Genomic DNA, 24,633 nt, shown 5'->3' on the forward strand with positions numbered 1-24,633 from the left:
TGGCTTTTAATTGACGAGGTTACAGGTGATTAAGTTACTAATTGCTTTGGACTAACAAACTTTATAGTTTAACTGAATCGTTGCTTTAACACATTATACACTAACTGCCATAAACTTAATTCTAAGTAACCGCTATGTAGATATAAATGTAATGCCTACTAGTTAAGCTGACTAATGCACGACTAACCTTCTCACTTTACTGTGTCCCATCCTCAATGTTTTTAATAAATGATAGAAATGATGATAACATTGATCTCATTTTCTTTCGAATTCCGGACAAGGATTCTTTTGATTCCAGGTCAGGAACTCATTCGAATCCAGGTCAAAGATTCCGTTGAATCACGGTCAGGGATTCCTCAGAGTCCTGGTCAGGGATTCCTCAGAACTCCGATCAGGGCTTCTTTCGAATCGTGAGCAGGGATTCCTTCGAATCCCGAGCAGGTATTCCTTCGTATTCCGGACAGGGATTCCTTTCAATCCCAGACAGGGATTCCTTCGAATCCCGGACAGGAATTCCTTCAAATTTCAGAAAGGTATTCCTTCGACACCTGGTCAGGGATTTCTTTAAATTCCGGTCAAAGATTCCTTTAAATCCTGGTCAAGGATTCCTTCAAATTCTAGTCAAGAATTCCTTCGAATCCTTGTTAAGGAGTCCTTCGAAACCCGATCAGGGAGTGCTCAGAATCCCGGCCAGGGACTTCTCAGAATCCCGGTCAGGGATTCCTCAGAATCTCGGTCATGGATTTCTCAGAATCCCGGTCAGGGATCCCGATCAGGGATCCCGGTCTTGGATTCCTCAAAATCCCGAGCAGGGATTTCTCCGTATTCCGGACAGGGATTCCTTCGAATCCCGGACAGGGATTCCTTCGACACCTGGTCAGGGATTTCTTTAAATTTCGGTCAACGTTTCCTTTAAATACTGGTGAAGGATTCCATCAAATTCTAGTCAAAAATTCTTTCGAATCCTGGTCAAGGAGTCCTTCGAAACCCGGTCAGGTAGTCCTTCGAATCCCGATCAGGGAGTGCTCAGAATCCCGGTCAGGGATTCCTCCGAATCCCGGTCAGGGATTCCTCCAAATCCCGGTCAGAGGATTTCTCAGAATCCCGGACGGGGATTCCTCAGAATCCCGGACGGGGATTCCGCAGAATCCCGGACGGAGGTTCCTCAGAATTCCGGACGGAGGTTCCTCAGAATTCCGGACGGAGGTTCCTCAGAATTCCGGACGGGGGTTCCTCAAAATCCCGGACGGGGATTCCTCAGAATCCCGGACGGGGATTCCTCAGAATCCCGGACGGGGATTCCTCAGAATCCTGGACAGGGATTCAAAGGAATTGCTGTCCGGGATAAGGAAGAATCCCTGTCCGGGATTCGAGGGAATCCTTTTCCGGGATTCGAAGGAATCCCTTTCATTGATTAGAAGGAATCGCTGTCCGGGATTCGAAGGAATACCTTTCCGGGATTCAAAGGTCCGGAGGAAAAACTCAAATAACGAAGCCTTCTAAAGCCCCACCTAAAACTGTTTCAAACTTTCTGAACATCAATTATGAAACTTTTTCAGTATATATTTATTAAGTTGATGTTATTACTAGCAATGCTTGTCGCTTCAGACAACCACTACGCCCTTCAGCTCTCAATTGTCCTAAGGTCCTAGTTTTTGCGTCATCTACAAAGTGGTGAAACGTGCAAAACTATAGGCGCGCGTTTATCTTTTCCAAGGTCCCCTATGCAACACCAGAAAAAAAACTGTCCCAACGTACTCACAACAACCTTTCGGGGCGACACTTTTCGCAGCCGTCTCCAGACGGACATCAGTTATCATATCTATCTTGTAGTTACAAGCTCAACAAATAACAACACAGCACTTAACGGCGCAAACACTCGCACGTACCCTTTTCGGTGTTTATCGTGTTCAGCTACCGGACTCGCGGTTTTTTTCTTCGCAACCAGTTTCTTGTGTTTGCAAACTCTAGTTTGTCTTTGTCAAACCCCGAGAAGACAAAAACCGAAAAGCGGACAGGTCACCAAAAATACGGACGGATCGCCCCCTCCGAAGCTCGTACTGCCCCCCTTCTCCGACACATGCCCGAATCGATCTTCACCCAGTCTCGCACTTAATTCGTAAATTGATCGTAAATCACTCGGCGCAGACACAGACACGGAAACATCTGCGGATCCGAGAAACGACGGGCACCGGAAATCGCGAGTGACTGATAAATCATACTTTGACAGGTTGTCCCCACATGTCGTGCGTGCCTCTCGCTTACTTACGCCCTTGAGTGGAGAGGGCGAGAAACAGCACTTTTGGCACTTTCTGGTAGGCACTGAAGATCGAATCGTGAGATCGCGATCGAGAGTCGGGACATCCCTGCTCCATGCGACAATTTTGGGCCTGGTCGTTTGGTTTCAATTAAGTTTTCAGTGCTTTCAATAGAGGGTAACTTGACCGGACGGTATCCTAAAATTATGACCAAATTATGATAATTACCCTAAAACAAAATCGGCAGTCGATGAAATTAGACGTCAAAACATGTCCTGTTTGGCGATGAATCATGTCCTTTTGACTGCTGGTGGAAGCCACATTTGCATGGAATTTGCGTAACACATATATTCAAACGATTCGATTAAGGTCCGAGGGGCCCCAAAAGGGCAACAATGTTGATGGATGGGAGAGTTGGCTCTTTTATGGGTGTAGATGGCGTAAAGGAAGAGTTACGATACGAACAGGACCAAGATAGTGCTGGTTATTGCCTGTGGCAAAAAGTTGGTGCATGAGGAAAGTGTTTTCCAAAATATGCAATTTTGTAATGGAAAATAATAATCTTCAAGCTCAATTACAAGGGTGCTGCTATTTGTAATGTTGTCTTACACCGTTTTCTTCATTTTGTTGCATCAGTTTGGAAACTTTCCGAAGATGGGGAAGATTAGACTGTTTAACTTATTAGAAGAAATTATTTCGATAATTTGGTCGGTGCGTGAGAAGAGGATTTTCGTTGAAAAAAACTTGATCTATCAATCTAGAACGGTGGTATTGCTTTCTGCGTCAATATAAAGTATTTTTCTTCTTTTTTCTGAGACTAGAATGCCTTGGAACGAACGATTGAGGGATATATATGGTAATATTTTGTCAAAATAAAAACCACTGAGGATTCAGCAGGATTCCGAAAGTATTTCCATATTATTCCCACAGGGCTCGTAAAGGTTTCCTACAGAATTTCAATAGGAATCCAAAAGTCTTCCCACAGGATTCTCAAAGAATATCCACCAGATTCCCATAGGTTTTCCATCCAAATTTCCCTAGGATCCTCATAAAAACCACGCGGGATTCTAATAGGACTTTCACAACTCCCACAGTATTTCTACACAATTCCAAGAGAATAGCTAGAGGTTTCGCACAAAGCACTCAGAGAATTCTTACATGGGCATGACTCTTAAGGGATTCTTACATCATTCTCAAAGTATTTCCATTCTCTTGAAATATTCTTGGGATTTGCTCGGGGATACTAATTGTTTTCCACATATCTCTCACATAATTTCCTAAACTCACATCGAATCCTCTCAAAATTTCCACAGCACATTCACAAAAATCCCAGCTTTCCCGTAAGATTCCCAATGTATTTTCAAACTGATGGCACACTATTTCCACAGTATTTCCACAACACTTGCACAGTGTTTCAACATAACTATAACAGGATTCCCACAGTATAGCCACTGAAAGCCCAAGATTCTAACAGAAACACAGGATTCCCATTTGACCTTTCTCATTGGCATGCCAGAATTCTCACCAGAATACCAGCATCCACACTGAAATACCAGAATGCTCACTGGAATTCAAACTGGAACCCCAAAATACTCATTAGAAATCCAGGATCCATACTGTAATCCCAGGATCCATTCTGAAATCCAATGATCCACAACAAAAACTCAAAATCCCCACTGGTATCTCTATGCCTACACTGAAATCTTAGGATCCACACCGGAAATTCTAGGACCCACACTAGAATCCCAGGATTTACCTACACAGAAAAAAATATTTAATTTTCAATGTGATGTAAACTGAAGTCTACTGTAAAAATAAATCAAAATCATGTGTTGTTACAGCATCATGTAAATTTAAATGAATATACATTCAATTTTCAACTAAAAATGGTTGAATATTACATGATCGTGTAAATTTAAAGTGAATTCGATTGAAAAATAATGGATTGGTCGTTGAAGTTTAGGTTTATTTTGATGCTCCAAATATGTGCATGAAAATAAACTTAATTTTACAACATATTTTTAGCTGTGTAGGAAACTAAGTCCCCATGTGTCAATCTCAGGATCCACACTTAAATCGCAAAATCCACACGAATCCCAAGGCCCCTACTGGAATCTCAAGATCTTCACTAGTTTCACGCTGAAATTCCACGACCCACAGGATCCACAATGGAATCACAGTATCCAACCTAAAATCACAGGATATGTACTGAATTACCAGAATTCTCATTGGAAACCCAAAATCCACACTGGAATTCCAATATCCATACTGGAAACCCAGGAGCCACACTAAAATATCAAAATGCACACTAAAATCCCAGGATTGACACTGAAATCTCAGGATCCCCACTGGAATCTGAGAATTCGTACTGGAGACCCAGGATGCACACTGGAGTCCCAGGATCCACAATGGAGTTCTAGGATCCTAAATACGTTATCAAGATTAACATAGGAGTACCAATATTCACACTGTAATCCCAGAACCCACACTGAAAGGATCCACACTTGAATCCAAGGATTCATACTGGAAACGAAAAATCTCCATTGGCATCCCAATATCCACTGTACTCCCAGGATCCACACTAAAATCCAAGGATCCACAAAGGGAACTCGAAATTATCTCTGGTATCCCAATATCTACACTGAAATCCTTGGATCCACATCGGAAATATTAGGATCCACATTAGAATCCCAGGATTCACCTTGGCTACAAAAGTCCTATGTTTCGATTCCTGGAGTTCCAGGATGCATAACGAATTTCCAGGATTCATTTTGGAATCCCAGTATCCATACTGCAATCCCAGGATCCATACTGGAAACCCAGGATCCACACTGGCATTCCAGGATCTACACCACAATCCCACGATCTACGCTACAATCTTCAAATTCACACTGTAATACCATGATCCACACTTGACATCCAAAATCCACAATGCAATTCCAATATCCACATTGGCTTCCTTGAATACATATTGGAATTCTAGAATCCACACTGGAATCGTGGAATTCACACTGGTATCCACACTGGAATGCCTGGAATCTATACAGGAGTTCCAGGTTCCACACCGGAATCCCAGCATCTTCACTGTAATCCCAGGATCAATACTGAAATTTTAGGATTCACACTAGAATACCAAGATTTACACTGGAACACGAAGATTCACTCTGGAATCCCAAAATCCACATTAGAATTCCAGAATTCACTCTGGATTCCCAGGATTCATACTGAAATCCTAGGATATGTACTTGAATATCAATATCGATATTAGAATATAAGGATCTACTCGCTGGAATCTCCGCATTCACACTGGAATCCCAGGATCCACATTGAAGTCCTAGGACGCACACTGGGGCACAGATCGCTTTTTTCGACGTCCAAAACCTCTAGTACTCTGGATATGCATCCTTTGGTGGTTTGGTGTCTTGGACAAAGTATTTTGGAATAATTTGTACTATATTTTGACTCCTTCGGGTTTGATCTAGATAAATTAAAACTGATCTAGATCAATTTTATCTTTTGACAGGAGCGTCCATGCAAAAAACTTTCTTCTGCAAAGTTGTTCATTGAGGCATTTTTCACATTTCTTCGAAAGACACTTACCCCCTATGACACTTCTGCAAAAAAAGCTAAAAAATCCATTATAATTTTCAAGCTTAGAAAACTTGATGAGAAAATATACACAATTACAATTTTTTTGTACAAAAAATGGTCAAAATCAATTTTTGGCTGTTTTTTTTTAAATGTCATACACCACCATTCACATTAGTGGTAGAGGGTAAGTGTCTTCAGCAGAAATGTCAAAAATGCCTCAATGGACAACTTTGCAGAAGAAAGTTTTTTGCTTGGACGTTCCTGTCGAAAGATAAAAGTGATCTAGATCAGTTTTAATTTATCTAGATCAAATCCGAAGGAGTCAAAATGTACGCAGCTAAAAATATGTAATAAATTTCAGTTTATATTCATGCACATATTTGGAGCATTAAAATAAACTGAAATGTCAACGACAAATTGCTTATTTTTCAATCGAATGCACTTTAATTTTACACGATCATGTAACATTCAAGCATCTCTAGTTGAAAATTTAACGTGGTGCTGCACCAATAGATGAATTTGATTTACTTTTACTATACTCTTCTATTTACGCTACATGGAAATTTACATATTTTCATCTGTGTAGTACAAATTAATCCAAAATACTTTGTAGAAAACACCAAACCTCCATGATGCATATCCAGTGTACTAGAGGTTTTGGCCATCAAAAATAGCTATCTGCCCCAGTGTGGGACGCAAACTGGAATACCAGGTTTTACACTGAAGCACAAGGATTCACACTGGATTCCCAGAATTTACACTGGAATACTACGGAAATTTAAGCATCCACAATGGAAACCCAGCAAAAACTCACTGTAATCCTATGATTCACTTTACAATCCCAGGATTCAAATTGAAATTCTACGGTCTACCACGCTGCAATTCCTAGATCCACGCTGAAATGCTTACAGCGCAACCTACTGGAAGAAATCTGAATTAAATAACAGTTTTTCAAAACAGTCTATATTTTTGTGAAAGCACTTTAATCTGTAGTGAGGAAAAATGATCTACACAAAACTTCCTCATAATCTTTTCGATGAAAATGTCTTTTGATATTTTCATGCAATACTATTTCGAAGACATTTTCACGAATTTTATGCAAAACGAACATTTTTTGACACTTTCTAAATGTTTTTTTTTTTAATAATTATTCTGATTTTATGACTTTAATTTAAGCAAAGGTAATCATCATAATGATTTATATATTAAAAGTTAACACCATGAAAAATATTTTGCTATTCATTTTTCAACAATAGACAACCCAAAATCCAAACAACAGAAAGTTAAAATTATAGTTCTATCAATTAAAAAAGAGACTCGTCAGCTCGATTTTTGTAGTACAGACAAAGCAAAGTGCTGACATGTCGGAGAATCGCGAAAGCCTAATTTAAAAAAAAATGCTTTAGCTAGAGATAACTTCATTTTTTTTTTCATGGAGTTTTGCGAGAATTCTTCAGGAATCCCTGTGAAGATTCCTATGAAAACTCAGAAAAGGTATTTTTCAAATTATTTCTGAGAAAATGACCTAGGAAGAATGGAAACTATTTGTGCAATAATTTATCTCGGCATTATAAGCGGAAATCACGAAACAACATCTCAGAAAATTTTTATTAATCCTTGTACAAATTCCTGAAGATATCTCTGAATAAATTTTGTCAACTGAGTTCCAAAGAAACTTTTGAAAAAAAAAATTTCAAGAAATCCTTGGATATCGATGTTGTGCAGAGATTCTTTGAATGGGGCTCGAAATAAGTTAAAATTTCTCAAAAAGTACAACCATTAATAAACAATAAGTGTTACTAGAGCCTGAAGAATCCTCTGACTCTCCACAGTTATCATGGAAAAGATATTGAGATAGTAGGATAAAGTAGGATCTGAGAGTCATTTTAAAATTCCTTTAGGAAAAAAATCCTCATCCAATGACCCTAATTTTCCTACCAGGGGTTCGTCCAGAAATGCCCGAACTGATTTCTCAAGAGGTACTTGAAGAGGCTTTCCAAGAATTTCCTTAAGGAAATCATTCTACAACCAGTGTTGTTACGTCCAATTATTTTCCAAGGTTTTTCCGCAAAAAATTCCTTCACCAATGTTTCTTGTTATTACACCATAAATATTTTCTAAGATTTCTGCAGAAATTACTACGATAAGGTTCAATATGGTTTAAAACTAGGCATTTGTGTTTGAGAAATTATTCTACAAATTATCAATGAAACCTTTCAAGATTTTCTTTATGAATTCTGACTTTTTCAGTTATTATCCAGCCTCAGGGATTCCTTCTAGAAATTTATTTCAAGATCAAAAGCTTATTATTAAGACAAAATTTCGATTTTCTGTTAACAAGTGGATACAGACATTTTATATATTTGGGCATTCAACTCAATGTGATATTTGAAAGTTAAATTCTTATCTAGCATGAGCCCTAGATACTTAACTTCATCTGACCAATTTATTGGAACCCCTCTCAGCGTGACAACATGTCTACTTGAAGGTTTCAAATAAAGAGCTTTTGGTTTATGTGGGAATATTATTAGTTGAGTTTTGGAAGCATTAGGAGAAATCTTCCATTTTTGCAAGTATGAAGAAAAAATATCCAAACTTTTTTGCAATTGACTACAGATGACACGCAGGCTTCGTCCTTTGGCGGAGACCCTGTGTCATCCACAAACAAGGGTTTTTGACATCCCTGAGCTAACTCTCGTAAGTTAGATGTTAAAATATTGTATAATATTGGTCGCAAAATGCTACCTTGGGGAACACCGTCTCTTTCAGGAAGTCTTTCAGATCTGGAGTTCTGATAATTAACCTGAAGTGTACGATTTGACAGATAACTTTGAATTATTCTAGCAATGTATGTTGGAAAATTAAAGTTTGTTTTAAATTTTACAATCAAGCCTTCATGCCAAACACTGTCGAATGCTTTTTCTATGTCTAGAAGATTTTTTGGTACGGATCAAATTTGTTACACGTAAAAGTTGATGAGTGGTCGAATGTCCATGGCGGAATCCAAACTGTTCGTTGGCAAAAATTGAATTTTCGTTCGCTTCTGCTGGATTTTTGTCTGGTTTTAAATCCGGATTCAAAATTGGTACAACCTTAGTATTTTTCCATTTATTAGGAAAATATGCTCATGGAAAACATTTGTCAAATATATCAACCAAGAATGACAAGGTACTCTTTGGAAGTAATGAAACATTCGATCTTCAATCAGCCATACCAAAATAAAAAATTCTCACTCGACGCACCGTTCCTCAACGGGAATTATCCTGACAGCATAATAATAAACATCACCAGCGGGACACGCCTTTCCATGGAAAAATCCCAAAAGCCTTGCCCGTACGAATTAGTTTTGACAAGTGCGTTAATACCGTTCGTTTGTTGCAATTTCTGCTCCCTCCCGTTTGCACCAATATTGGTTGAAACACTTGCAGAAATTCAAAATATTTGGCGAACCTGCGAGCACACCTCGCACCATCATCAGTACGGAGGACGAAAGCGAGACATATTGACTTTTGATAGCGTGCAATTTGCCGGGGTCCTTATCGTTGGATGTTAATCTCATTTGTCGGCAACACCTCGAACCTGAGGAAACCTCAAAATGCCAGTGCGCACAGCTGACTGCCAATCATGAACTGCTGGGACGACAAGGCGATCCTTGGTCTGCTACAGCAATTCGTAAACAGCCCCTTTAGCAGGGTGCTTCGCAATTAGCGTTCTCACTTCTCGATCGTACGACGTCACAAGGTTATCATTACAATGTCGGGTTGGGATACCGAGAAGGGCATGGGTGTAGCCAGAGATAAATTTCTAAAAATTCTTTGGTAATAAACTTAAGACATTCCAAGTATTATTCTCGAAAGAGTTCAACACAAAATATATGAAGAAACATGTTTATAATCCTGAAGGAAATCCTGGCTACGCTCATGGATTATCTCTTGTTCCAACGCAACTACGGGGCAAATCAATTTTTCAACTCAGCCTAAACGAGCAATTCATTACTTTTAAGCAACTGCGCCACGTGGGACCTCCAGGAACCAGTTTTGTGCCCTTCACAGAACGCAAAATCAACGGGGTTGCCCTTCCGCGATGATCTTCGGAAATCTCCGGGTGCATCTTCAATTGCTCTCCTCGCACAGTGCAATCGCAATCATGTCGGGTTGCAACTTTTGAATGCCGATCGCGCCTAGCACCATCAATTTTCGGCAAAGTCCGTGAACCTTCTTGACCGGGTGCAGCCCCCGTTTAATTCTTCCGAAGGTGCCTAGCAGACAATTAGCATGTCTGTGCTGGTGATGGTATACCTACGGTAAATAGAAGGCACGTCACGTCAGCATGATATGCGAGGCGCGTTTAGCCTCCGAAAAGAGCTTCAACATCAAAATATTTTGATTCCATTACGCTTTGTTCCGCAGTTTCCGTACTAAGCTTGAACCCAAGTGCTGGAGATCGCGGATTCGGGGTTTTAGCGGGGAAGTAGTTCCAAATGTATCATTGTATCAATGTGTGTGAGTAATGATTAGGAGTTTTATTAACCCTAGATCTGCTAGATTGCTTGTCTAATCGATAACAATTCGAAATTTGAACCAGTTTGCTACAAAAGTTCGTTAATACCAAATCAATCGTCGAAGGGTTTCTAGAAGAGGAAAAACATGTAGGGCAATCAGAGTATTGAATTGATATACATATATTGCATTGCGAATTATTCCATGAACGATGTTTTGCATTAAAACCATAAATGTAAAAAAAAATGACTTATTACGAGTCAATTTCCAGAAGTTATTTTAAAGCAAATTAACTTACTGCCTAGTGCATTGAAAAGGCAAATATGCAGCTATGGAAGTACATTTATCAAGCTGTGTTTCAACAGAAACGCCCAAAGTTTCAAAAACTTTGGTTTCAAATTACGAAAAAAGTTGAGTCGCCTATGAATGATGATTGCAACTTCTTTACATGCCCCATCAAGTCGATCATTACGATAAACAAAAAAGTTAGGATCTTTTTTGAGTTTGGATCTAGGATTCAAATAAATTTCAGTAATAACTGCAATATGTATGTTATTAGTTGTTATAAAATTAAACAGCTCGTCCTTTTTACCATTCAAAGAACAAACTTTCGAGAACAGAAATATTTTTTGTACGTTCAACACGAGGATACAATGCATACTGGGTATACAAAGGTTAATTTTGCTCTGGTAAGTTCCTCTGACAAGTCGACGTCGACAAAGCCTTGATTTCAGTTCCCAGCCCTGACGACGTCCATGCCTCGATCAAGCCAGTGGTCCAATCCGATCCCAATTCAAACTACAAGTAGTGATTCGATTGTTTATTTTGTTTGCAAACGATTCTCCCTGTACTGCTACTACTGAGACACTTCGGTATTGCTAACCCATCCGCAAAACTCATTTTCATTTTCGATGAGCAAAGCTTCTGCTTGGTGCTATTGTCCGAATTGTGTTGCCACAGATCAGAGGAGAGATCAAGTGGAAGTGGCTCCACAAACACTCTGCTCGTTAATGACCTTCCAACCGAAGACTAGTTACCTACTGAGAAGTGACCCCTCGTCCTCTCCTCACGCACGGGTTCAATAATAGAGGGACTCCATTCCAGAAAAATTGTCTGCCGATTTAGCTCAACTTGACCACAAAACAATTGAAGGCGTAGTTTCGCCACTTGAGAGCGGCACCAGCGTGGGACTCGACTTCCCTCATTGCTGCACTGAAAAAAATGCTTAATATAAATGTAGTGTAAACTTAAGACAACTATTGAAATAAACCAAAATAATTTAATTCTACAGCAACATGTAAATTTAACACTCAATCACAGTCAAACAGACGTAACAATGACGAAACCACGCACGATCATTCCATTTTTCATTGACAACCAGAGGCGCGCGCATCGCTTTTCTTCGCGTTTGATATCTCACACTAGCGCCTTCTATAGGCCTCACGGCATATGATCGTATTCCGTTCAACGTGACCACCAGATGAAGATTGTGAGAAGTGGGCGATGGATTAAACAAAAAATGGTCGAACTGTTACGTCTGTTTGGCTGTGATTCAATTTTCAACTTAGAAATTTTAAACCCTTTAATGATCGTGTAAATTTGAAGTGAATTCGATTGAAAATTAAATTCCCCTTCTGTTTTTTTAGCTGTGCACTCCAGGGGCGACAAACAGGTTAGATCTTTTCGGCCCCCGATTGTTGTTGGTTGAAGTTGCGGTGCGCCTAATTCCAAAATTTCAATGACTTCAAGTTCCACTCCGGGCTGTTATAATGGTCTGGCTGTGGAGGTTGATTAGCTTTGAGGGAAAAATCCGTTCACTTGTCGTTTCGGCGATCATCGGGGTTAACTCTGCTGGGGTGATCAACTGCTGCTGCTCTTGTATGTGTGCGTGTGACGGTGGATTTCGGCTTGCGTGTGACCTTGGTCTTGGCTGAGGTAATTTAGGGGGTTTTGAATTTGCACAGACTTGGACTCTAGTTTGGATGTGCGGTTTGATTAACTTTACGATCAATAGGAAGTGAATGGATTATTTTATTTTGGTAATAACATGATTGCTTGAAATCCATGTTCCTTTGGAACACAAGATTCGAAAGATTCTCTTCTCAAGATTCGAGAGGATCTCTACTCGATATTTGAAACAAACTCTATTTGAAATTCCAATGAATCTCTACTCGAGATCCGGAAGAATCTCTACTCAAAATTCGAGAGAATCTCTTCTCGAGATTCGAGAGAATCTTTTTTCGAGATTCAATAGAATCTCTTCTCGAGATTCGAGAGAATTTCTTCTCGAGATTCGAGAGAATCTCTTCTCGAGATTCGAGAGAATCTCTTCTCGAGATTCGAGAGAATCTCTTCTCGAGATTCGAGAGAATCTCCTCTCGAGATTCGAGAGAATCTCCTCTCGAGATTCGAGAGAATCAACTCTCGAGATTCGAGAGAATCTCCTCTCGAGATTCGAGAGAATCTCCTCTCGAGATTCGAGAGAATTTCCTATCGAGATTCGAAAGAATCTCCTCTCGAGATTCGAGAGAATCTCCTATCGAGATTCGAGAGAATCTCCACTCGAGATTCGAGAGAATCTCCTCTCGAGATTCGAGAGAATCTCCTCTCAATATAAGAGAGAATCTCCTCTCGAGATTCGAGAGAATCTCTTCTCGAGATTCGAGAGAATCTCCTCTCGAGATTCGAGAGAATCTCCTCTCAAGATTCGAGAGAATCTCCTCTCGAAATTCGAGAGAATCTCCTCCCGAGATTCAAGAGAATCTCCTCCCGAGATTCGAGAGAATCTCCTCCCGAGATTCGAGAGAATCTCCTCCCAAGATTCGAGAGAATCTCCTCCCGAGATTCGAGAGAATCTCCTCCCGAGATTCGAGAGAATCTCCTCCCGAGATTCGAGAGAATCTCCTCCCGAGATTCGAGAGAATCTCCTCCCGAGATTCGAGAGAATCTCCTCTCGAAATTCGAGAGAATCTCCTCCCGAGATTCGAGAGAATCTCCTCTCGAGATTCGAGAGTATCTCCTCCCGAGATTCGAGAGAATCTCCTCCCGAGATTCGAGAGAATCTCCTCCCGAGATTCTGAAGAATCTCCTCCCGAGATTCGAGAGAATCTCCTCCCGAGATTCGAGAGAATCTCCTCCCGAGATTCGAGAGAATCTCCTCCCGAGATTCGAGAGAATCTCCTCCCGAGATTCAAAAGAATCTTCATTCGAGATTCGAGAGAATCTCTAATCGAGATTCGAGAGAATCTCCACTCGAGATTCTAAAGAATCTTCACTCATGATTCTGAAGAATCTTCACTCATGATTCTGAAGAATCTTCACTCAAGATTCGAGAGAATCTCCACTCCAGATTCTAAAGAACCTCCACTCGAGATTCTGAAGAATCTTCACTCAAGATTCGAGAGAATCTCCACTCGAGATTCGAGAGAATCTCCACTCGAGATTCGAGAGAATCTCTACTCGAGATTCGAGAGAATCTCCACTCGAGATTCAAGAAAATCTCCACTCGAGATTCAAGAGAATCTCCACTCGAGATTCGAAAAAATCTTTTCTCGAGATTCGAGAGAATCTCTACTCGAGATTCGAGAGAATCTCTACTCGAGATTCAAGAGAATCTCTACTCGAGATTCAAGAGAATCTCTACTCAAGATTCTGGAGAATCTCTACTCGAGATTCTGGAGAATCTCTTCTCGAGATTCTGGCGAGTCGATACACGAGAATATCTATGCTACATGCTTTCTTAAAATTTGTAGTCTAAGTTGATGTCTACGTCTACGTCTATGTCTACATTGATGTGCGAATTTATCATTGCAAAAACCATAATTACAATCCAGCTAACATGAAATAACATCATGTACGTCTGACAAGCTTTACCCAATTCCATCACCAATTGTTTTCAACTGTGACTTCCGTTATGAGCAAACCTCAGAACAAAACCCAAACATCCTTTCTATTATCTCCTGTCTGCCTGTGTAGCACAAACAACCAAAAATCCAGCCCGCAGAACCCCAACTCACAAACAACCGAACCCTTCATATTCTCACGCACTTCAACGACAACATCTTTCTAATTATCCTATTGTTTGCTTGTTTTTCATTGCAGGTACATCACAACAAACGCCCGTTTCAACCTAGATTAAGAAAACCGTCTTCAACCGTCTTGCTGGGCTGGTGGCTTCTTTTGGGCAAACAAACATCATAACCCCCCCTCGTCGAAAAAAGAAAACGGTCGGCGGGGCATGAGGATGAGGTAACTTTGGTTCAACAAGCGCAGCAGTACCTTTGTACCACAAGCTCGAAAACATTCCAAACAAACACGCAAAACGCGCGACTTCCTCCAGTGGCAGTGGCCAAATTTTGCCTCGTTCTGTAACTGGTGTGAAAAACGATCATATTTTGCGAGCGCACACACAAATCGAGCAGTCGGCTTGTTAACATGCGTGTGGAGACTTGCGTTCGGCGGAGCGATCGCAGCGATCGTCATAAATGGAGACATGTGTGAACAATAACGATCACCAGTCGATCATCAAGGTGGTCTTCAGACCGTTATTAGCAGAAGAAAATCTCTATCAAATTTGTGCTCAACAGTTGATTTCTACAGCTTAACTGTATGTCTGGGCATAATTTAAACAGGACTCGTTTTGAAGTTAGGCCCTTTGATGACGTAAGTCTACAAATTGTAATGAAATCAGTGATATTGATACGGGCTTTCATTCCCCGTTACCAAAACTCAAAGCCAGATTGTATATGTATTCTTCACTTCTGGAAAGATTTCTGAATGGTATAACATTATATTCAACTTACACCGTTCTAAAGGCGTAATTGTCATGTATTTATTACAAAGGTACTAACGCAGCTTTAAATATCGTTATTCGTCTTTAAGTTGGAGATGAATCAAAGCCAAACTTCAAATTTTCAAGAGCTCAAATCTAAAGAACCGATTACTCGATTAAGCTGACCCCCTAATCGATTGGTTACCACCTGCTAGTGACCAATTTTCAGCTTAAACGAATGTTTGGTTCTCCAGATTTTTGCTTTCGAAAATTTGAGGTTTGGCTTTGATTCATCTTCACCTTAAATTTGTACTCACCAGTCAATTTCTATAGCCTATAGCTTATTATTGCGCATACTTGTGCAAATTAAAAAAAATCTTTTGTTCCGTTTGGAAGTTACGCCATTTTGATGACACAAGTTGTCATATTCTAAGAAATCAGTAATATCCATACGAGTTTTCATTAACCAAAACATGATTCAATGTTTTGATTCAAATTACGGACACTTAAGGACTCAGGGAAATATAACCCAGCATAGAGCATACAAAATAAATCATTCTGTATGATTCCTTAGCGCTATCGAGCGTCGGAAGCCCTTTACTTTCGAACGGTGGGTGAAGAATATGCTTCCGCAACTTCAATAATTTTAAATAAATGAAAATGTGTGGCCTTTTCATGATTCTTATTCCGGACGCTTCCTCACTTTTGCCTCATATTCCGGACACTTTGAATCGAACTCCGGACAGCTCATGATAATCATTCATGGAACAGTCAAATCATCAATCGAAATCGTTAAACCACCAAAGAGACATCTAAGGTAGTTGGGCATTATAAATTTTCAAAGATATATATGGAAAAAGTTTACTAAAACGAGCCTTGAAATTGAGAACTTTTGAACAGCAAAAATTGAAACATCGCGTGAAATGTTTCCCATACAAAGTAGAGTGTCCGGAATTTGAAGCTGTCCGTAATATGAATCAAAACGGTACTTGGATAAATTCCTAAAAATAATGAAAAGTACTGTGGACTTCATTCCCAGTATGACTGAATGGTACTATATCATGTAAATGATAAAACGACACAAAAATGTGTCCTTGAAGATGTAGCGAACAAAATGTGTAATTTTACATGTTGAATAACACGAAAACAATGTCAAATGGGGTATATTCGTTCCAAAAGGTATGGTTCACGTAGATTTTTCAAGATTATCGGTAAAAAAATTCATTGTATAGTTTCTATGAGGGAAAAGCTGCTAGAAGGTCGCATTACATTGTTTTACATTGATTATGGCCATTTCGGATACCCGGAAACCTGGCACCGGTTCCTGAATATACCCAAAGAGAACAATATCTGTTATCAGTGCTGTTGGACGGCTCGCAATTCAATATTTTTTATCCTGAACATTATAGCTATAATGCCACGGACCAATATGAGGATCTGGTCACAAATGGCTGTATAGCCCGAATACATATTGTTCATTCAAAAGCATCACGCCATAAACTATATAAAATGTCTGTTCAGATTCCTGAAATGAATACCCTTGAAACCTCTAGGGATGGTACACAAATTATGTCACGCTAATTTTTTACTTTTTCGAAGTCTTATTAAAAAGTAGTATTCTCCACTGTTTTTTTTTCTTATTTTACTGTAAGAAACGTCTTTGTTTTTCCATAACATCATGAACACTCAATCGATTCCAAATCTTTTACATGGTTTTGTAGCTAGTTTTGTAGTTCAACACGTTTAAGAAATATTTTGATTAGATTATTGTGCCAAAACTGCTCAAAACCATGAATCTTTCACTAAAACACTATTTTTTTTGAATTTTTGCCAGGCAAACGTTACTATTAAAGCTGAAACAGGTTCCTCTCATTTTGCAAACCATTCTGAAGGTCTTTGCAACAATTGTACCTCGTTTGACACAAAGGCGTTTGGCATAATGGCCGTTTGCAGGCCTGGTAGCGAGTCACTTTTTAGTGACATGGTCACTGTTTTCGACCTGGTCACTATAAAGTTACTATTTGCAGCAAAAAGTCACTTAAGTCACTTTTTTTCAGAAAAATGTTGACTAAAGTCACTTGTTTCGTGATCTTAACTTAAATAGCAGTACAGTAATGTTTTACTGGTTTTTATTATTCTAATGCAAACACTTTTATCAGCATATCAAAATTTCAAGAAAGGAAAGGATTCTTCGCTAACTTTCTGGTAGAATTCAAGTAAATATTGCACAAACATATCTGAAAAAGTTCTGGTAAAGTTTTGAAATTCTTTTACTCTTTTACGAAATTGAACCCACCGAGCATTTAGTTGAATTTTTTGTAGAAATCAACTAAAAATAGCTTGAAGGAACCTTTGACTTATGTTTTGAAGAAAGTTCAATAAAAGTCTTTCTAAAAAGAAGCCAAAAATTATTATTATTATTAGCTTAGAAATTAACTATGTAATGAATTCCAAAATTTTACAAGAAATTCATCATAGCTGCAGATTAAGCCTCTCCTTTTAGTTCTACGATGTCGAACGACTACGCGCTTTGGAATAGCAATAGTCGTTGTTTGAACACACATGGGCGCATGGGCTAATCAATTCGAGATCAGTTTAAGTGTTATTAGACTTTGGTGATAAATTTTGTTTTGGATACTTCGAGTACTAAGTAATATCTAGATTATTGAAATACGTCAAAATTATTCTCTAACTAGTGGTCCCGGCAAAATTCGTCTTGCCATCAAGTAGGCTATTGTGAAACGTCATGTATCCCCATACAAAATGACACATTTGTCTTCTCCTGTTTTCCCGATTATTCCAGAGACTTTTCCAAACTTTTTCCTTACACGATCACGTCGCATGCCTTGTCGAGTGCAACAATGGAAAACTTACGTCAATCTGTTCACCCCTTCTTAAGTTATTTCGTGACATACAAACACCACTCTATTTTAATTTATACAGAAGATTACTATGGCACAGTTTTCTTGGTACGGTTTTCTTGAGTTCATCGAAGCTGGCTTGTGAAAGGGCTAAATTCAAGTAAATTCTTGTTGGATTTTTTCGCCTTTAATTCTTAAATTATCAATTTTGGTGGAAATTCCACAAGAACACTCAGCTATTTTTCACATTTTTTGTAAGGGTCGCCACAAAATATTACACTTGAACTCTTCCTGGAAATTTTCAAGATATCATAAAGCATTTTTCTCATAAACTCGTTCCACAACTCTAGCATATGAAAAAGCTTAATGCCAAAGAGTTATATCACAATTTCTTTCTTAAGAGTTAAGGACTTTTGAACTTCCAGGAGATTTTCTACATTGGCTTTTGTGCGCCCGTACAAAATTTACCAGATTATTTATTGCACACTCTGTTCCATGATGATGTTTTACATCAATCGTAATTCGGTGAAGTTATACGTGAAAATCAAAAATATATTAAGACATAAGTATTTCGAAAAACTTCACTTTTAATTTCACATAATGTGTAGGCTTGTGAATATTTTTAGTTTATGAACGTTTATTCGAGACTTATTTTTGTAGTTATGAAGTCACTTTTTAGTCACTATTTAGTAACTTTTTTGGTAATTTTAGTCATTAAAGTCACTATTATTTCACTTTTTGACCGTTATCAGCCCTGCGTTTGGCATAATGGGTGATTTAGAACTAATATCGGCAAAGCTTTTACCGAGATCAACACGAACGAGCCCAAGGCAAAAAATTTTGGTGGGTTCTCATCAAGCGTGGTGTTCGTTCGGAGATTTGCCAAGCCAAGGATGTAAAAAATTGTTGTAACATTAGAGAGCATTACTAAATAAAACTCGTTGTGGGTCTGATGGAAGATAAATTGGCAAAGAAAGTAAAGGGAACGCTCATAGAACCTTTCGCTGCGGATCAAGCTATGCCCCAAACGGGGCATAATAGTTGATGAAAATTACTTGGTAAAAGAATGTGAAATTTATTTACAAAATATTGAAAGCTTCAATTCAAAGATCTATTATTGCAGCATAATGCAAGAACAGCCTATATGCGAGAGCAGATTATTTTTCATCTGAAATTATTTAAGCTTTACCGCATAAAAAAATCTTCTCACGGCATAACTCGAATTATAATTATAATTTGTTTTCAAATTTGTATCAGAAAACTCATAGATATGACAAATATATTTTTGGTTGACAGTTATAAGACGACTGCCCATAGTTCTTTGGCCAACAAAGATTATTTTTGTTGTGGAGAAAAGATACCAATATAAACCATAATTCTTAGGGAATTTTGATAACAATCAGGGAAATTTCTTTGGAGCAGTAATTCATGGTAGAATATATTCATGACAAAGGATTTTCGCGTCAAGAACTGTCAAAAATTTCGGTTGCGTTGTTATCAAAGCGTTCTTTGAGCCAATCAGTGAGAATCTTTTGGTGTATGACATTTTATCGACTTAAAAAAGCATTATTGAATTTTATGAATAATATTCGATAAGTAATGGATCAACAGAACTTCATGCTTGAAATCTGAAAAATTGTAAACAGCTGGAATTTAATCAGCTCCCAATTTAAAATGTCCAGACATTCAATTTTTCAATCTAAGAGCTGATAGCAGGTCTCATTTTAGACACTTGGTCTCTATTTATATGCAAATCTTCAGTTTTGATGAAAGATCTCTTAAGTCTCTTTTTTAAATCTTGGTTGCAGTGAATTCTAATGCAAAATTATGCAGGCTCCAGAGATACCTTCAAAGACTGTTGCATGACTTCTCAACACGTTCTTTAACCTTATCTCAGGTTTCTCGAGGAAAAGCTTCAGCTGTGGTTTCTCCACAGATATTATCTGGAATAGTTTCCGAGACTTCTACAGGAATCTCTCCAGAATATTTTCTAGAGATTTATCTACCAATTATTCTAGATATTCTCCCAGCGATTTTTCAAAGAATATTTCGAGAAATTTGCTTCAAGAAATTCTTGAGTACTTCAACGTTACTATTCTACTTCTTACCCCAGTCATTTTACCACTAATTCTTTAACCGAATTTTCCAGTTGTTACTCTAGGAGAACTTTTTTTACAGATTTTACAGGTTGATTCCAGACTTTTTGAAAAAAAAAAAAGATCGAGGATTTATTTATTATTATTATTATTTTTTTTTCAAGAAACCCGACAATAATTTCTACGTTTTTTTTATCCACGGTGACTTCAAAAAAATCTCCATTAAATCCTCGAGGGTTTATTCGAGAAAATTTATTGAGCATTTTTCAAAGAATCCCTCAAATTGCACAATTACAATACAGGATCGATTTTATCCTTGTGTTCCTCTATATTTTTTTTCTAGGAATTTCTATTTTGAATAATTATAACTGCAGTTCTTCCAAACAATTCGCAAAAAAATCCCATGGAATCTACAATTGTTTACTTAAGGTTCCATACTAATAAATATTGCTATTGCTGATGTTTTTCAAAGAGTTTGTTAAAAAAAAGCTGCAGGATACTATCCAGATTGATTTTTTTCAATCTTCCTAACAATTTAACAAGAAACTCTCTTAAAATTTCCTCAAGGGTCTATGAGTTCTTCTAGTAAACCTAATTCATGAAGAAATGACTTAAAAACTTGCATAAGTTTCGGCAGAGGTAACTTTAAAATTTGCCTTGCTCATATTTTTTTTGAACATTTTTCTTAATTTCTGAAAAAATTTCATCCACATTTCCATGGTGAAATGCCTGGAAAAAAATGTGGAAGAATACTTGGACGAATCTTTAAAAATTTCCTTGAGAAATTTCAAAAAACTACTGTAGGAATTTCTAAAGAAATCGATGAGGAAATATCCATAGAAAGATCCTACGTAAAATCTTGAAGAAATTCTGGAGGACAATTTCCAGAAATCTCTGGAGAGGCATCTTTGGAGAAAGTGCTGGTTGAATTTTTGAAGAAGTTCTACAATTCGGTTGAAAAAAAACTTAAACTGTTATACTGTTCCATCTAGCTTCAATATGCATTTAAAAAAAACTGGAACTTGAAACAATTTTGAATCAAAATTATTTTGTCATTATTTTTTATCTTACTGTCATTAGAGTATATTTTTAAATCTTCAATTACTTTGTTAAACCCGAAAAAAAACCTGGAAATATCAGCGAATTTCATTTCTGTAAACCAGTACACACTTAAATTATTTCTCCGACCTCAGCAAAATTTATCGCCGAGAACCCAACAGCTGAGAGTTTGGTAATTTTCAATGACGAATCTCGGTACTTATTTTACCGAGATTTCGGCAATCCATGTTTTTGCCGAGATTTCGGCGAACGTTACCGAGATTCGGTAAACGTTTACCGATATATCGGTAAAAGTTTTACCGAGAATCGTCAAATTATTACCGAGATATCAGCTGTTGGGTTCTCGGCGAATCCATTTAAGTGTGTAGACAGTGTCTACTAGACACCCCAGATATTAACGGTCGGGGGAACACCGTGCCGATCGTCTGTTAGCGCTGGTTTTCGTTCTTGTTCTTTGATTTCAGTTTTTTTCCTCTCGTATCGTATGGGATTTCTTGTTTCCAAAACACCCTGGCACAGTATGTGCCCCACAATCGTTAAATTATTTGCAATTTGTTTGCCGAATTCGCAAATCAGCCAGTAGTTACATAGTTGCCTCTCCGGTTTAATGGCGCAGTGTGGGGTTCGTGAAAGAATTTGGCACCAACGCGCAACGCCCGACGACTTCAGATTTCCGAATCCGTTTGAATCGAGTTTGAATGGAACTTGCCGCGCTGTCCGGCTTACGGATTTCGGCTTGAGATCGAACGAAACAGGAAAAACTGACCTTGATCACAACAGCAGTTTGTAGATCTGGCTCGGCTTCGGAGACATCACCTGTCCTTTAGTTTTTGGGTCGTGGTTTTTGACATTAACTTTGATCCAATTTGGACCCACAAGACGACGGTAGCAAAAACAGGCATCGGGTTGCGTGTTTGATGTGGATCAAAATGGACTTGCAAAAAAAAACGACAGAATATGCAAATTTTTGCAAATCTACTGGGAACTGGTTTAACTGGAGCAAGGGGACAACTGTTGTGCGATGGCGAAGTAGTGCAAGAAATCGATCCCATTGAATTTGCACAGTCATTTTGTAAAACTGTTTGTCGATTCGATTTCTTTTATGAGCAAGTTAGGAATATGTTTCAGGAAGCATTAGACCTATTTTAAACAAACTTGTCTAATTGTTTGTTGATTCTGAAGAATCTCTTTTCGAGATTCAGAAGAATCTCTTTACGAGATTCAGAAGAATCTCTTTTCGATATTCGGAAGAATCTCTCCACGAGATTCGGAAGATTCTCTACTCGAGATTGGGTAGAATCTCTTCTAGGAATTCAGTAGAATCTCTTCTTTTCTCGAGATTCGAGAGAATCTCTTCTCGAGATTCGAGGAAATCTCTTCTCGAGATTCGAGAGAATCTCTTCCCGAGCATATTAGGCATATGTTTCAGGAAGCATTAGACCTATTTTTAACAAACTTGTCTAATAACTTGTTGATTCTAAGAATCTCTTTTCGAGATTCAGAAGAATCTCTTTTCGATATTCGGAAGAATCTCTCCACGAGATTCGGAAAAATCTCTCCACGAGATTCGGAAAAATCTCTCCACGAGATTCGGAAGAATCTCTACTCGAGATTCGGTAGAATCTCTTCTCAAGATTGGGTAGAATCTCTTCTAGGGATTCAGTAGAATCTCTTCTGGAGATTCGGAAGAATCTCTTCTGGAGATTCGGAAGAATCTCTTCTAGAGTTTCTCTAGAATCTTTTCTCGAGATTCGAAAGAATCTCTTCTTGAGATTCGAGAGAATCTCTTCTCGAGATTCGAGAGAATCTCTTCTCGAGATTCGAGAGAATCTCTTCTCGAGATTCGAGAGAATCTCTTCTCGAGATTCGAGAGAATCTCTTCTCGAGATTCGAGAGAATCTCTTCTCGAGATTCGAGAGAATCTCTTCTCGAGATTCGAGAGAATCTCTTCTCGAGATTCGAGAGAATCTCTTCTCGAGATTCGAGAGAATCTCTTCTCGAGATTCGAGAGAATCTCTTCTCGAGATTCGAGAGAATCTCTTCTCGAGATTCGAGAGAATCTCTTCTCGAGATTCGAGAGAATCTCTTCTCGAGATTCGAGAGAATCTCTTCTCGAGATTCGAGAGAATTTCTTCTCGAGATTCGAGAGAATCTCTTCTCTTGATTCGAGAGAATCTCCTCTCGGGGCTCGAGAGAATCTCTTCTCGAGAATGGAGAGTATATCTAATGGAAATGGAGAGTATTCTCTGAAGAATGGAGAGTATCCGTTCTCGAGATTCGAGAGAATTTCTTCTCGAGATTCGAGAGAATTTCTTCTCGAGATACGCGAGAATCTCTCCTCGAGATTCGGAAGAATCTCCTCAAGAATTGGAAGAATCTCTCCATAAGATTTGAAAGAATTTCTCCTCGAGATTCGCAAGAATCTCTCCTCGAGATTCGGAAGAATCTCTGCACGAGATTCGAAACAATCTCTGCAAAAGATTTGACGGAATCTCTGCAAGAGATTTGAAAGAATCTCTCCTCGAGATTCGAAAAATCTCTTCTCAATATTCCGAAGCATCTCTCCTCAATATTCATATCATGAGGACATGTCTGGAATTAAATGTTAGTGTGACATCCATAGCCCATTTTAATAAACGTTTTTGAACACCTGATCGCTTATTTTATGAATAAAATTTGGACAGAAGGCGATGTCGTTACGTGTGAAAGTAACAGTAATATCATCAGTGTTGCCGTTTCGTAAAATGTACTATTATCACTACAGACCGAGTAAACCTCTGCATCTTCATGATTATCATAGGAGAGGGTTGGCGATTGGGTTATAGTTATTCGATTCTAGAACCTGACGTGTTATAAATACAAGTTTTCAATTGAAATTGTTTAATGGAGTGTCTTTATAGACGATTCTTTCAAAGCAATTCATTAAGAATCATCTCAACCCATCATTCAAAACTACTCACATACAAAGGCAAAAAATTCGCGTGAATCCCCGAAAAAACGAACGAAAAAAAACTAAAACACACAAAAAAATCGCTTCTTCTAGCATCATGCCGCAAAACTGCATCATCCATCTCGCACGTACACACGAACGCATGCTACCGACCGATCTCCACTATGTAGGTACCTCTACAGTAGTGATGATGACCGGCAGATTGCAAAGGCGCACGCTGATGATGTTCGACAACGACGACCAAACGACATCCACCGAGCGGCGGCGGTCTCCGGTGCTTCTTGTATGGTGCGGGGGTGGTATGGGTGGAAACTGCCGCCGCGCCACCATCAGAAGCCGGACGATGCTGTCGTCGCACCAATACAGACCGCCTTTTGTAAACATAGTAAGCTGCAGAAAAAGTGGTGATGATTTTTTATGTGTATCCACGGTGTGCAATTTTTTTTTTCGCTAGCCGATTTTTGGGCCATTTCTAGCTAGGAGCCGTTCTGTACACATGTCGGACACGCTCCCACTTTCCTTTTTATGGCCACGCACACATACACCAA

General features: G+C 38.8%; 1 protein-coding gene across 3 annotated transcripts in view; it reads left to right on the top strand.

Annotated features, from left to right (window-relative positions):
- LOC5565476 (zinc finger protein rotund) overlaps positions 1 to 24,633 on the top strand; it is a 118,561-nt gene that overhangs the window by 46,614 nt on the left and 47,314 nt on the right. The window lies entirely within an intron of this gene.

The sequence above is a fragment of the Aedes aegypti genome, chromosome 3 (assembly GCF_002204515.2).
Source record: "Aedes aegypti strain LVP_AGWG chromosome 3, AaegL5.0 Primary Assembly, whole genome shotgun sequence".
In the NCBI taxonomy this organism is placed as follows: domain Eukaryota; kingdom Metazoa; phylum Arthropoda; class Insecta; order Diptera; family Culicidae; genus Aedes; species Aedes aegypti.